Source organism: Neolamprologus multifasciatus, chromosome 23 (genome assembly GCF_963576455.1).
Source record: "Neolamprologus multifasciatus chromosome 23, fNeoMul1.2, whole genome shotgun sequence".
Classification (NCBI taxonomy): Eukaryota; Metazoa; Chordata; class Actinopteri; order Cichliformes; family Cichlidae; genus Neolamprologus; species Neolamprologus multifasciatus.
Genome location: NC_140460.1, coordinates 13,339,465 through 13,353,650, shown reverse-complemented (window position 1 = coordinate 13,353,650; position 14,186 = coordinate 13,339,465).

Below are 14,186 nucleotides of genomic sequence, written 5' to 3'. Positions count from 1 at the left end.
TTCATAGCCTGTATAGAAAAAGGCCACAGTTGCCTTGATGTCAGCCATTAATACTTGACTTTACATTCTGAAGCTTTAGTATTAGTATGTACAGAGTATGTAGTTATCAGCTAATAACAGGACTTCACTAACTTCTGTTTGCTACGTAATACAATGAAGGTCATTCAGTCTATACACAAATCTGTCTCATCTGCAGTGGAAGTGGATTAAAAAACCACACACACACAAATGGACTTAGCTAATGTTTTTCCTATTTCCCTCTCTTGATAATATTCAAATGACTCAGAGGAAATCAGAGCGTAAACATTTTTTCACTAATCTGAGTATTTATTTTTCTCCTACTGCTCATCTGAGACTTTTCCAGCATATTTGAATTTCAAATCAAAACTGTTTGATGTCACCTTAAAGGAGAACTATGTCCAAGGTCACTTGTCATGTCACAAACTAATTTGACAATTTTTAAACTCACTGCTGGAAAGGGAACCTGGTGAACCATCTTATGTCAACATCCAGACTGAATTTGTCAAATCCTGCTGATTTCTGTCCCGTTACATAATATCAATTTACTCACATCACTTTTTTCCCCCATTTTTTTAAATGACACACTCAGACTGCAAATTTATATCTTTGCTCAATTTGAAGAAGTAGGTCAGTGAATGCCGATGGGTGGTGGGGTTGCATGTAAACACAACTATTACCCTCTACTGCTGAAGGTGACGCTTACATTTCACACTGGAAAATACGGATTTAGTTCCATTTTATTTTACACAGTGAGAATCAAGTTTAAATAAAGCTTCCACGATGCTTTTTTAGAAAATTATGGAGACAAATTAACAGGATCCTGGGGGAGAGGGACACTGATAAATGATGCCACACATTGTAACCATATTCTAGTTTATCCTGATGTCATTTTCTCTTTTTGTCCAACTTATAATTCTTACATAATAACTGTAAAAAATTGATCAAACAGTCATTAAATTGAGAAAAATGTATTTCTGACTCACTAAATAAGCCATATGCAGTGCACTGATCAGGGTCTAACTACGAAAGTATTTTTTAAGCACAAAAAAATAGCATTATGCTATATTGCTAGTAATACCTGAATGGCTCTACCATGCTAAGAAGCAAAACAAATCCTGTTCTTTCTCACTTTTTCTGGAATGCACTAACTTGGGACTGACGTCACTCCTGGGGGTTGGTTTTGTAACTTCATAGTAACATAGATGAAGAACTCAAAACAGCTTTAATGCTGAACTCAAAAAGGTAACAAAACTGAGACTCCAAATAAAATCAGGCAAGCAGACAGAACACACAGCATAGTAAACGGTAGATTGCGACACCGACAAACTGAAACACAGGGCTTAAATACACAGAGGGAGCAATCAGGGAATGGGCAACAGGAAGGAAACACAGCTGGGGCAAATCAGGCCTAACGAAACAGGGGAAGCAAAACCAGATACATTAACATAAGACAAGGACCTTCAAAATAAAACAGGAAACATAACACAGACTGAACTTACAGACACAGACTCACAGGCAGGCACTACAACAGAGGGAACAGAGACGTGGGACCAGGGCAGACACAGACACTGACTGGACACAGGGATATAGCAGACAGGGGAGACAGCAACTAAGGATTACACAGAGACATAAACCATAAGAAAGAACTCTTAACAAAGAAACCAAAGACTAGAAAAAATAATATAATAAACTCAAACCTCTGGGTCAACGACCCAGGCATCCTAACAAGTCATAGGTAAAGCAAAGAAAAATATGTCACAGTGTAAACAGGATTATAGTGCAACATTATACATGAATCGATTCAGTGAGACCAACCCAAAGCACTAAAGATAATTATAGGTCATTTAAAAGATAGGGGCAGTATGATAGCAATTAACTGAAATTTTAGACAAAGATGAGTTTTTAGTTTGGATTGAATGGGCACGGTGGAGTCAGACAGTCTGCTGTTTTAGAGGAGGGGAAAGGTTTCAGTGTCAGGGATAATACATGTATTTGAAACAGTTTTATCTTTGGAGAGAACAGGCTACTTGTTCTTTATACTGAGCTAGTCTAACTTTATTTGTCTCTCTTGTCATCAATATAAGATCTGTGAAAAAGATGGATGTTTTAATTCAAGAGAATAAATCAGGAACCACAAGCCTACATTACATAGATAAGCTTTTCAAAGTAATGTTTATAGTATGATTATGAATTTAACCTAAACAAGCGGATCTCTTTCTGAATGTACACAATATTCTCAGTCTCAAGTTTACTCATTTCCTTTTGAAGGCAAAATTATATCCAATTATATTCCATTATAAGATGAAAGATGAAACCCCTCTTCAATCAACCATCAACAATGTCAGAGGTTAACTGTTGGTTTTAAAGTGATGGCAAAATGGATGTGAGATGAAGTGTTTTGTGATGGTTTATAAAATGCACTTTGATTGGCCAGTAACTCTAAGCTACACAGATGTCAATTCAATTTATATTCTGTCACTTCCTGCTTCTCAGAAAATAATCTCACTTACATTTACTACTTCGGCCTTGTTCTCTGCTGGAATATTTACATTATCTTTTTATAAGGATCCTGTAAAATATGAAATTTTTTTGTACCAAATCCACTAAAACAGCCTGGTTTATATAGAGAGGGGCTCGGAAAGAATGTGAAGGCCATTTCTAAACAACTGCAGATTTCAAGATCAACAGTTCAAACAACAGTATGGAAATACAAGTAACTCAGATGTGCAACCACCTTGCCGAGGTCTGGGAGAGGACCCAAACTGTCACCCTCAGTTTTGTTAGGATATTCAGCAGCAACACAGGAACCACCCAGGCTCAAGCCTGACATGAACTGAAAACTGCTGGAACACCAGCATCACTGTCCACAGTGAAGCCACTTTTACATCTCTATGCCCTGAAAGGGCAGAATTAAGCTCCCTGCTCCAAAATTGACACCTTCAACCTGACTGAAACGGGTGCCCAAGAAAGGTTTTGTGGTCAGATGAAATAAATATTAATCCACATATTTGGAGAAGTAAAGGCGAGACCTTCAAACCTAAGAACACTGTAACAACCTTCAAGCGTGGTAGCATCATGCTCTCGGGAGGTTTTGCTGCCAGTGATATTGGTATATCCCACAAACTGGATGTAATAATGAAAAAGCAGGACTACCTCCAGCTTCTTAAAATTCACCTCAAATTGACAGCTAGATGATTGAAACTTGGATACAAATGGGTGTTTAAACAGAACAAGGATCCCACACAGACATATAAACTGGTTTTGGAATGATTAGAGAGACTAACATTAAGCTTCCGTAATAGCTTTCCCAAAAGTCTGCCATTACCATACCAAGCAATGATACAAAACATTAAAACATTAAAACCTTTCTAAAAAGGGGTCATAATTTCAGATGAAACGTTAAAAACTCTCAATCTCTTTTAATAGTACAGTCGTTGTTGGACCTCAAAAATGGGACTCAAAGGACAGAGTAAGCAATCCAAATGCAACTGCTAACCTTGTGTTGTGGATGGATCATCTCAGATTTTCTCTTGAACACCTGAAGTTTTGTCCATTTGTTTCTACTCATCAGGACATTACATTTTATTTTAACACATGGTAAAACAGCAACACTAAAAAAAATTTAAACAGAAAGAATTTGGGCTGTTTTAAACTGTCAGAAAGGGGTCAGATCATGATTTTGAAGGAACCGAAGGAGCAACTGAACCCTGAAATGGTTAATGATCTTACAGATGGAGACAATCAGCTAAAGCCTGCTAATAAAGTCAATTTCTGTTTATACTACATAGAAACAGGCCAAAGAGTAGGGAAAACCTTTCTATTCCTGCCAGAAAATCAGTCCCAGCTGATCAATGGGTATGATTAGTTCCCAAAATGTTTAACTGTCCTTTTAATAAATCAGAGGTGCAGTCACGCAAATTTCTGTGTGTTACCAGACGAACAAAAGGGTGTTTAAAAGTGACACAGAACAGCTTCAGTTACTCTATGGGTGACCAAATAAAGAAACAGAACTCAAGGGCTGATGGCCAACCAATACATTATGCCAATTACATTATGTTTAAATGACAGCTTTAGCTTTTATGTTCAGCTAAAGGCTACAGTGGCATTAAATGCTCTATAATTCTGTAAGTCTTTGAGCTACCATACAGCATCACTTTAAGAATAGCCACCAAGGCTAAAATATAGTAAGCTGACTTACCGGATTGACTCTGGTAGAACTCTCATGGGTTCGGTTTGTAGAGAGACATCTCTATCTGTGATCACTGTATGGAAAATAATGTGACGTTCAGTTTATTGATTTTGCTGTGTAACCCAGACAGCCCTGCAGGGCATAATCTCAATCAACATACTCTACAGCAAGCATTCACTACTAAGACTGTACGGCAAACAATTCAGCTCATCCAGTTACAATTTACATTAACATATTTTAACCCCACCAGGACATCGGCTCACTATGACCCTTATGTTTTCAAAAGCCAGCCAAGCTGCTATTTAGGAAAGAAAAGTCAGTCTGAGGAAAACCAGAAAACATCACATACATTGTAGAAATCCACAACTATATGCCAGGTAGGTACACTCTTATTCCAACTAGGTTAATTTTTTAACATCCACCAGGTTGTGGATCCAGGTTTTGGCTAATGTCCAGTATTCTTCTTTGAATCCCATCTTGTGTGCTGCTATCTGGATGTTTCTGCTTGCTACGGTATGTGACTTCATCCTCACTTTTAACCCTTACTGATACTGCACACAGTGTTGGGAAGGTTACTTTTAAAATGTATTCCACTACAGATTACAGAATACATGCCTCAAAATGTATTTTGTAACGTATTCCGTTACGTTATCAATGAGAGTAATGTATTCTGAATACTTTGGATTACTTAATATATTATCATGCTTGTTTACAACTACATGAATGTACTATTGCTGTGTGATTTATTACTATTACTGAAGGTTACTCGCCATACCAATACCAACTAGATGTTTAAATCTTAATAGAAATGAGTAACAGTAGGGTGGACATTAGGTAAAGCTGCACTTTTTGCAGCGATCTCGTATATAAAACTATTCCGCGTGTATATAAAACAGGTCTGCGGCTCCGAACCATAGTAAAGGGACCTCTGGCTAATATGTCGGGTTCGTGTTGGGCTTGTAGCTGAAAACTAGCTTTACTTTGCTGTCTGGGTCAACATTGCTAGCAAGAGACAGAGAGAGGCATTGAAAGGCTGCTCCAACGGAACTTATTGTTTCGGAGGAAAACACGAACACGGTGTACAGTCGAGTCCTAATAGCTTACTTATAACTGGGCTCGTCAGGCACTCTTTTTGGCTGCAGTGGTTATTAATATATTTACATGCTTCAAGCTCCCGTTTTTGCTCGGTGACAGCTCGTACTTTTCTCCTTTTTCTCCCTCCCTCGCTCACAGACACGTAACTGGTATGGCAGTCCATTCTCCCTGCAGCACGGACTGCACTGCCCATGATGCTACATTCTTTAGGGCTATACCTGTAACACTCTGTCTATTGCCTTCATATTAAATCATTTAAAAAAATATTTCTTCACGTCATTATGAGACGTGAGATTGAAACACGGGCATTTGAGCCTCTTAATGCGTGTTTTGTTTGGGTTTCCAATGGCGTGGAATTACCAAACATAGAGAGGGCATAGCCTAACATATAAAACAGGAAAACACCGCCGTGTAATCCCTTTATTTCAACAAAGTAACTGTATTCTTTAATACCACCTTTTTAAACAGTAACTGTAACGGAATACAGTTACTCATATTTTGTATTTTAAAAACGTAACGGCGGTACATGTATTCCCTTACTCCCCAACACTGACTGCACATATCCAGAAACTACAAGAAAAACACACGAATTTAGTGCTTTTAACTGTTCTCATGACAAATGAGTTTTTTCCACTGAGTCTCATTATAATCTCTTAAAAAGAGGAGCCATTCAAGTTCAGTTTAATGAAAACTCTAGACTTACATTGAGTCAAATATCATGACCATGTCATATGATATGACATTCACAGCAGTATACAATGAAAAAAATGGGCTGTTGTGAATGGTCACAACTCACCTATGATCAAGGTTATTATTGTTAACGAAAACTAACAAAATAACGAAAACTAGAAGTGAAAAAGCATTTTCGTTAACGAAAATAAAAATAAAAACAAAAAAAGGAAAACTAACTAAAACTGTAATGAGAGTTCAAAAAATTAACTAAAATTAACTGAATTTATAGCAAAAATGTGTTTGGTTTTCATTGATGTCTGTGTGTCATACAATAGTCAAGGGTGAAAATGAAGTTTAGTTTGCAGATGTAAATGTTTATTTTGATCACTGAAAATGATAAAATAAGAAAATACTTCCTACAGGGAATCAGGATAGGCCTCTTATTTAAGTGGGTGTGTCCTGCTTAACTTGAGTCCTGAGAGCACTCAAGTTCAGTAGAAAAGGGGTCCATTTACCATTTGCCAAGACCAATACGTTCCCATGATACCCAACGCATGGGTATTTGACACACCGCTGGTGACTTCATCATACAGCTACATTAATTTATGCTGACACAGACCCTCTGCAGTATTCTCCTGAACAGTAGTTATCACCAGTCACATAAAACCACAATGTCAGGGCTGGTATAGAACAAGAATAGGTAAAAAAAAATGGGAGTTTCTTTACTGATATATCATTAAAATAGTGGTAATAACTATATATGCTTTAAAAGCTTTTTTTCTTAACTATTTACACACTTACCTTTACAACCACCCACAATGCTGTGGAATGAATTGTGGAGTTTCATCACAAATATAGCAAGAAATTAAAATGTGGTTCTTAAAAGGCAAGTGGTTTTCTTATGTCCCCATAGTAACACAAAAACAAGAATGTGTGTGTGAGTGGGCGTGCGCACGTGCTTGTGTGACGTCATCGTCATTGGAACGTGTCCTTTGATGTGTTAGTGACGTAATCCAGTCTGCATTCCACTTATAGGGCTGAAATAGGAGTCAGTTTGACACTAAACCCAGAGACACACTCAACTTTGAGAAAGTTTAAACAGAGAGCTGAAAACACTGACAAACCCCCCAAAATTAATTAATTACTATTAATTAATTACTATTATACCTTCTATAAGTGAAGACATAGAAAACATCGAACTGAAGGAAAATTATCCCGAGGTTACTTTAAAAAAAACATTGTCGAAAATACAGAGCGGTCAACAATGACTGTCAAAGACTCTGTATCTACAGATACACCACAGGGAGTCATTCCAGTGAAGGAAGACTATCCCGAGGTCACTTTAAAAAACATTGTCAAAAACACAGAGCGGTCAACAATGACTGTCAAAGACTCTGTATCTACAGATACACCACAGGGAGTCATTCCAGTGAAGGAAGACTATCCCGAGGTTACTTTAAAAAACATTGTCGAAAATACAGAGCGGTCAACAATGACTGTCAAAGACTCCGTATGTACAGATACACCACAGGGAGTCATTCCAGTAAAGGAAAACTATCCCGAGGTCACCTTAAAAAACATTGTCGAAAATACAGAGCAGTCAACAATGACTGTCAAAGACTCTGTATCTACAGATACACCACAGGGAGTCATTCCAGTGAAGGAAAACTCTGAATGCACCTTGGATGGACAACCAATGCAGAAATCTGCTGATCCCTTTTCCCCCTCAGGGGCTCCAATGGGAGCAAAAAGCCAGGATCAGCTTCGTTTATTTGTCTCCGTGCTCACAGTAAAATTACTCTCCAAATGTCACGCCATTAAGAGCCGGAGCCAAGAGGAGTATGTCGCACACATAAAGCGCCTGGTGTCGCAGACACTGGAGGGCTTCCCTGTGGCTGAAAACTCCTGCCCACATATAAGGACAACCAAACCATTATGTAAGAAAATTCTCAAGGAGCTAGAGAAGAAATTTAGTGGAAGGAGGAATCTAGAATCACTGATAATACAACAGGATCAAGCAGTAGATGAAGCCATTGTTCAGTGTTTTAGAGCCCACATCACCAACCCAGCAGCAAATGAAACATCCAATCGCTGCTGGTGGAAAGATGTTCTGAAGATTGTGGGCTTCGTTCTAATTCTCCTTGTGGGGCTTGTTTTCATCGCAATTATTCCTCTTTAATGTTCAGAAATCCTACATCAGGAAAATATTTTAAAGAGAATAATTCAAAGATCCAGAACTGAAAATCAGCAACAAGTGATACCGCCCAGCAAAGCGATTAGGTGTCATCTGATGACACCTAAAAAAACTTTTTTTCCACTCACCCCCCAACCGGTCACGGCAGATGTCCGCCCCTCATTGAGCCTGGTTCTGCCGGAGGTTTCTTCCTGTTGAAAGGGAGTTTTTCCTTCCCACTGTCGCCAAGTGCTTGCTCATTAGGGGATCATATGATTGTTGGGGGTTTTTTTTGTTTTTTTTTTTTTATTTATTTAATTTGACAGCATGTAAAATAAATTCAAAATGAACTGAGATGAACTGTTCCTGCTTGATATTTTAAGCTAAAGCGAATTGAGCATTTGCTGTTATGGCTTCCTAATGTACCTCTGTGTCTTTTAATTTTTACATTTCTGTAAGTTCAATAATAGACTTCATTATGTCCTTGATGCTCGTGACTCACTTCCATTTTAATCATTTATCTTTTAAATTTTAAGTCACACTTTGTTCAAATGCACTGTGTTAATGTATTCTTTACTGCCATATGAGATGAAAAGAGAGACGTTTCTATGTTGGTATATTTTAACTGACAGACTGTTTTAGTTTACACTTGACAAGTACTGCTTGCCTTGCTTTCCCCTGACAGAAAGTCACTTTATTTCTACCTGACGTAATTTAAAGCAGCTCAGTAACAGTCATTTATTGGATAAACGATGCGAAAAATTAGCCCGTACCAAAATGCTGGGAAATTAAATGGATTCAAAGAATTTATTAAGGTTCCTAATTGAAAACAGAAAGGTTCACCCCAAAAATCCCAGACAGTGGTAAAGTCCAGTGACTGAATGTATTTTTAATATTAGTTAGCAATATTACATTCACTTTATCACATCACTTTTAGACTGTAAGACATTTCTGTGAACTTGGCATGAAAACAGTTCATTATTTGAAGTTCTTTTTTCTTCTGTTCTTATTACACCTCATTTTTTCATGTTTTGCTTTGAGGTGTTTTGGTCCATATCCAAAGAGCTGATCCAACAGTGGTTTCTGCATAGACTCACTATTGTTGGTATTGATGGTATTTCCGGCTCTTTTTAGAGAACCGGCTCTCTCGGTTCGGCTCACTAAAAAGAGCCGGCTCTTTTGGCTCCGAACCGGCTCTTCAGGTTGTTTTGTTGCTTTAATTAATTTATTATTAACAATAATATAAAATTATGCACAAAAGGAATTACTAATGTAAAAAAAAAAAAAGGTGGTTTTATTTATATATGTTTATATATAAATATATGCGGTGGCCCCTAGAGACAAAACACGTACAAACTCCAAAAAGCACATACAAACTCCAAAACACTAGCATGAACTGAACTTCCAAAACAGAGCTACCTAGATCACTGAAATTGAAAGCATGAAAGCATATGTGTATTGTTTGTTTGTTTGTTTGTGTACCATTCAGCCCTTCAGTATATAGTATACGTGGGGTAACGAGAAGCGATTAACTCCTCACGACCAAGCGATTGATGATCGGGAGCTGGTCGTGAGGAGTTAATCGCTTCTCGTTACCCCACGTATACTAGGGGATGCACGACGCACGATGAAGGCCAAAATCGGGCCGATCGCCAAAACGGTTGCACAACTCAAAAATCGGCTCAAAATGGGCCAAAAATCGCACAGTGTAAGCCCAGCATAATGTGACGTTGTTGTCCCTGGCTCTTTCTCTGTCTCTCCCTCCTGCTCTGTTCCTGTGCTACTGAGTGTAACTACCGCCCCTCTTCCCAGCGTAAAGCACAAGGCGCGCGAGCTGAGTGAAGCGGAAAAAAAGTGTGAGAGAGAGGGTGAGAGAAAGAAAAAAAACAACAACCCACGGCTCGCGATAAGAAGCCGGCTCGCGTCGTTCACGTCAAAGACCCGGCTCTAAGAGCCATTTTGTTCGCGACCGACCCATCACTAATTGTTGGTGAGCTCAAGACCAGCTCAAATGCTGCATACCACAGTCCATCCACAGTCGCTCTCAGAATGCTGCACCTCCTGGTAATCTTGGCAAACCCTCGATGCCTGTTAACAGTGGGCTGCTGTGTATCACTGCACTATCAATGGCTTTCCAAAGCAGTGCATTACACTGTTCACTTTTAATACTATTGGTGAAGTTAAGGTGCTTTTTCGTTCTTCTTTTTTTGTATATTTGAACTTTAACTTCTGAATATTTCTCTTCTCATTTCCTAAACATAGTTTTCCGAAACATGTAATAACAAAGAAATTCTGTTTTGATAAGATCTGCTCCCACAAACTGACATGGAGTCGTTTTTGCTGTCACACCTTTTAATCGCCGTTTACCTCAGGTAATTTATATTTCTGTATGTGTTCTCTGAGCTAACAGTATTTTTTTTACAAGAAGAATTGTGTTGCTGGTGTTTCTGCATCATATGGAAGCCTACATTTTTATACAGGTGATAAACCTTCTACTCGGTCCTGTCTGTCTTATTCAAGAAGTAAGATCATAAATTTGCTGCATGAGGAAATTTACAGAAGAACATGTCACTTCTTGTTTGCTTCAAACAATGCATGCACAATGCCAACACGGTGAATGTGTTTTGTGGGTGGGAGTGGTAGATACAGCGCTTTTCAGCATTGCATGCAAGTTTTATTGTATGTCTCTGGTATGCATTTTATATTTTATAGATCGTTTAATATTGCGTGCACCTGCCTAAGGGCAGAAACTGTGTATTCCGTTACTCCCCAACACTGACTGCACATATCCAGAAACTACAAGAAAAACACACGAATTTAGTGCTTTTAACTGTTCTCGTGACAAATGACTTTTTTCCACTGAGTCTCATTATAATCTCTTAAAAAGAGAAGCCATTCAAGTTCAGTTTAATGAAAACTCTAGACTTAAATTGAGTCAAATATCATGACCATGTCATATGATATGACATTCACAGCAGTATACAATGAAAAAAATGGGCTGTTGTGAATCAATCAAATCAATCAAACATTCGGTTTCTTGTTTATGTAAATGTTTATTTTGATCACTGAAAATGATAAAATAAAATGCTTCCTACAGGGAATCAGGATAGGCCTCTTATTTAAGTGGGTGTGTCCTGCTTAACTTGAGTCCTGAGAGCACTCAAGTTCAGTAGAAAAGGGGTCCATTTACCATTTGCCAAGACCAGTACGTTCCCATGATACCCAACGCATGGGTACTTGACACACCGCTGGTGACTTCATCATACAGCTACATTAATTTATGCTGACACAGACCCTCTGCAGTATTCTCCTGAACAGTAGTTATCACCAGTCACATAAAACCACAATGTCAGGGCTGGTATAGAACAAGAATAGGTAAAAAAAAATGGGAGTTTCTTTACTGATATATCATTAAAATAGTGGTAATAACTATATATGTTTTAAAAGCTTTTTTTCTTAACTATTTACACACTTACCTTTACAACCACCCACAATGCAGTGGAATGAATTGCGGAGTTTCATCACAAATATAGCAAGAAATTAAAATGTGGTTCTTAAAAGGCAAGTGGTTTTCTTATGTCCCCATAGTAACACAAAAACAAGAATGTGTGTGTGAGTGGGCGTGCGCACGTGCTTGTGTGACGTCATCGTCATTGGAACGTGTCCTTTGATGTGTTAGTGACGTAATCCAGTCTGCATTCTACTTATAGGGCTGAAATAGGAGTCAGTTTGACACTAAACCCAGAGACACACTCAACTTTGAGAAAGTTTAAACAGAGAGCTGAAAACATCACTGACAAAACCCCCCAAAATTAATTAATTACTATTAATTAATTACTATTATACCTTCTATAAGTGAAGACATAGAAAACATCGAACTGAAGGAAAATTATCCCGAGGTCACTTTAAAATAACATTGTCGACAATACAGAGCGGTCAACAATGACTGTCAAAGACTCTGTATCTACAGATACACCACAGGGAGTCATTCAAGTGAAGGAAGACTATCCCGAGGTTACTTTAAAAAACATGGTCGAAAATACAGAGCGGTCAACAATGACTGTCAAAGACTCTGTATCTACAGATACACCACAGGGGGTCATTCAAGTGAAGGAAGACTATCCCGAGGTTACTTTAAAAAACATTGTCGAAAATACAGAGCGGTCAACAATGACTGTCAAAGACTCTGTATGTACAGATACACCACAGGGAGTCATTCCAGTAAAGGAAAACTATCCCGAGGTCACCTTAAAAAACATTGTCGAAAATACAGAGCGGTCAACAATGACTGTCAAAGACTCTGTATCTACAGATACACCACAGGGAGTCATTCCAGTGAAGGAAAACTCTGAATGCACCTTGGATGGACAACCAATGCAGAAATCTGCTGATCCCTTTTCCCCCTCAGGGGCTCCAATGGGAGCAAAAAGCCAGGATCAGCTTCGTTTATTTGTCTCCGTGCTCACAGTAAAATTACTCTCCAAATGTCACGCCATTAAGAGCCGGAGCCAAGAGGAGTATGTCGCACACATAAAGCGCCTGGTGTCGCAGACACTGGAGGGCTTCCCTGTGGCTGAAAACTCCTGCCCACATATAAGGACAACCAAACCATTATGTAAGAAAATTCTCAAGGAGCTAGAGAAGAAATTTAGTGGAAGGAGGAATCTAGAATCACTGATAATACAACAGGATCAAGCAGTAGATGAAGCCATTGTTCAGTGTTTTAGAGCCCACATCACCAACCCAGCAGCAAATGAAACATCCAATCGCTGCTGGTGGAAAGATGTTCTGAAGATTGTGGGCTTCGTTCTAATTCTCCTTGTGGGGCTTGTTTTCATCGCAATTATTCCTCTTTAATGTTCAGAAATCCTACATCAGGAAAATATTTTAAAGAGAATAATTCAAAGATCCAGAACTGAAAATCAGCAACAAGTGATACCGCCCAGCAAAGCGATTAGGTGTCATCTGATGACACCTAAAAAAACTTTTTTTCCACTCACCCCCCAACCGGTCACGGCAGATGTCCGCCCCTCATTGAGCCTGGTTCTGCCGGAGGTTTCTTCCTGTTGAAAGGGAGTTTTTCCTTCCCACTGTCGCCAAGTGCTTGCTCATTAGGGGATCGTATGATTGTTGGGGGTTTTTTTTGTTTTTTTTTATTTATTTATTTAATTTGACAGCATGTAAAATAAATTCAAAATGAACTGAGATGAACTGTTCCTGCTTGATATTTTAAGCTAAAGCGAATTGAGCATTTGCTGTTATGGCTTCCTAATGTACCTCTGTGTCTTTTAATTTTTACATTTCTGTAAGTTCAATAATAGACTTCATTATGTCCTTGATGCTCGTGACTCACTTCCATTTTAATCATTTATCTTTTAAATTTTAAGTCACACTTTGTTCAAATGCACTGTGTTAATGTATTCTTTACTGCCATATGAGATGAAAAGAGAGATGTTTCAATGTTGGTATATGTTAACTGACAGACTTGACAAGTACTGCTTGCCTTGCTTTCCCCTGACAGAAAGTCACTTTATTTCTACCTGACGTAATTTATATTTCTGCACATTTGGTTTTGTTGAAAGTGGAGCTGGACATTGATGACAGAAGCACCGGCAGAGTCCATTCACTCATCCAGAAGTGGTCCACTAATGGATGAGTGCCACTTGATAAATGTGTTTCTAAATAAAGTGACTTGACTTTCTAATTTGAATTAGTCACAATAAACAACAACAAAATAAGTAGATAATGTATCTATTAATAAGAAACTAAGCCAGTGGAAAATAGTTTAGCTGTGAAGTGCGAGCTGTTTCAGCTGTGGACAGTCTGTGAAGTAGAAATATGAAGTACAGCACACACTCACACATGAAAGAGAATAGCTTTTGCACATTTCTACTGTTCATTCAAAATTAAAATGCATTAAAACAGGTTTTGGCATCTACTGAAGATGAAATGGTGGATGATCGCAGGATCCTTTACCTGATAAAGAAAAGCCCTTCCTTTCACAGCATCCAGCCTAGTGCATGACATTTATCATTG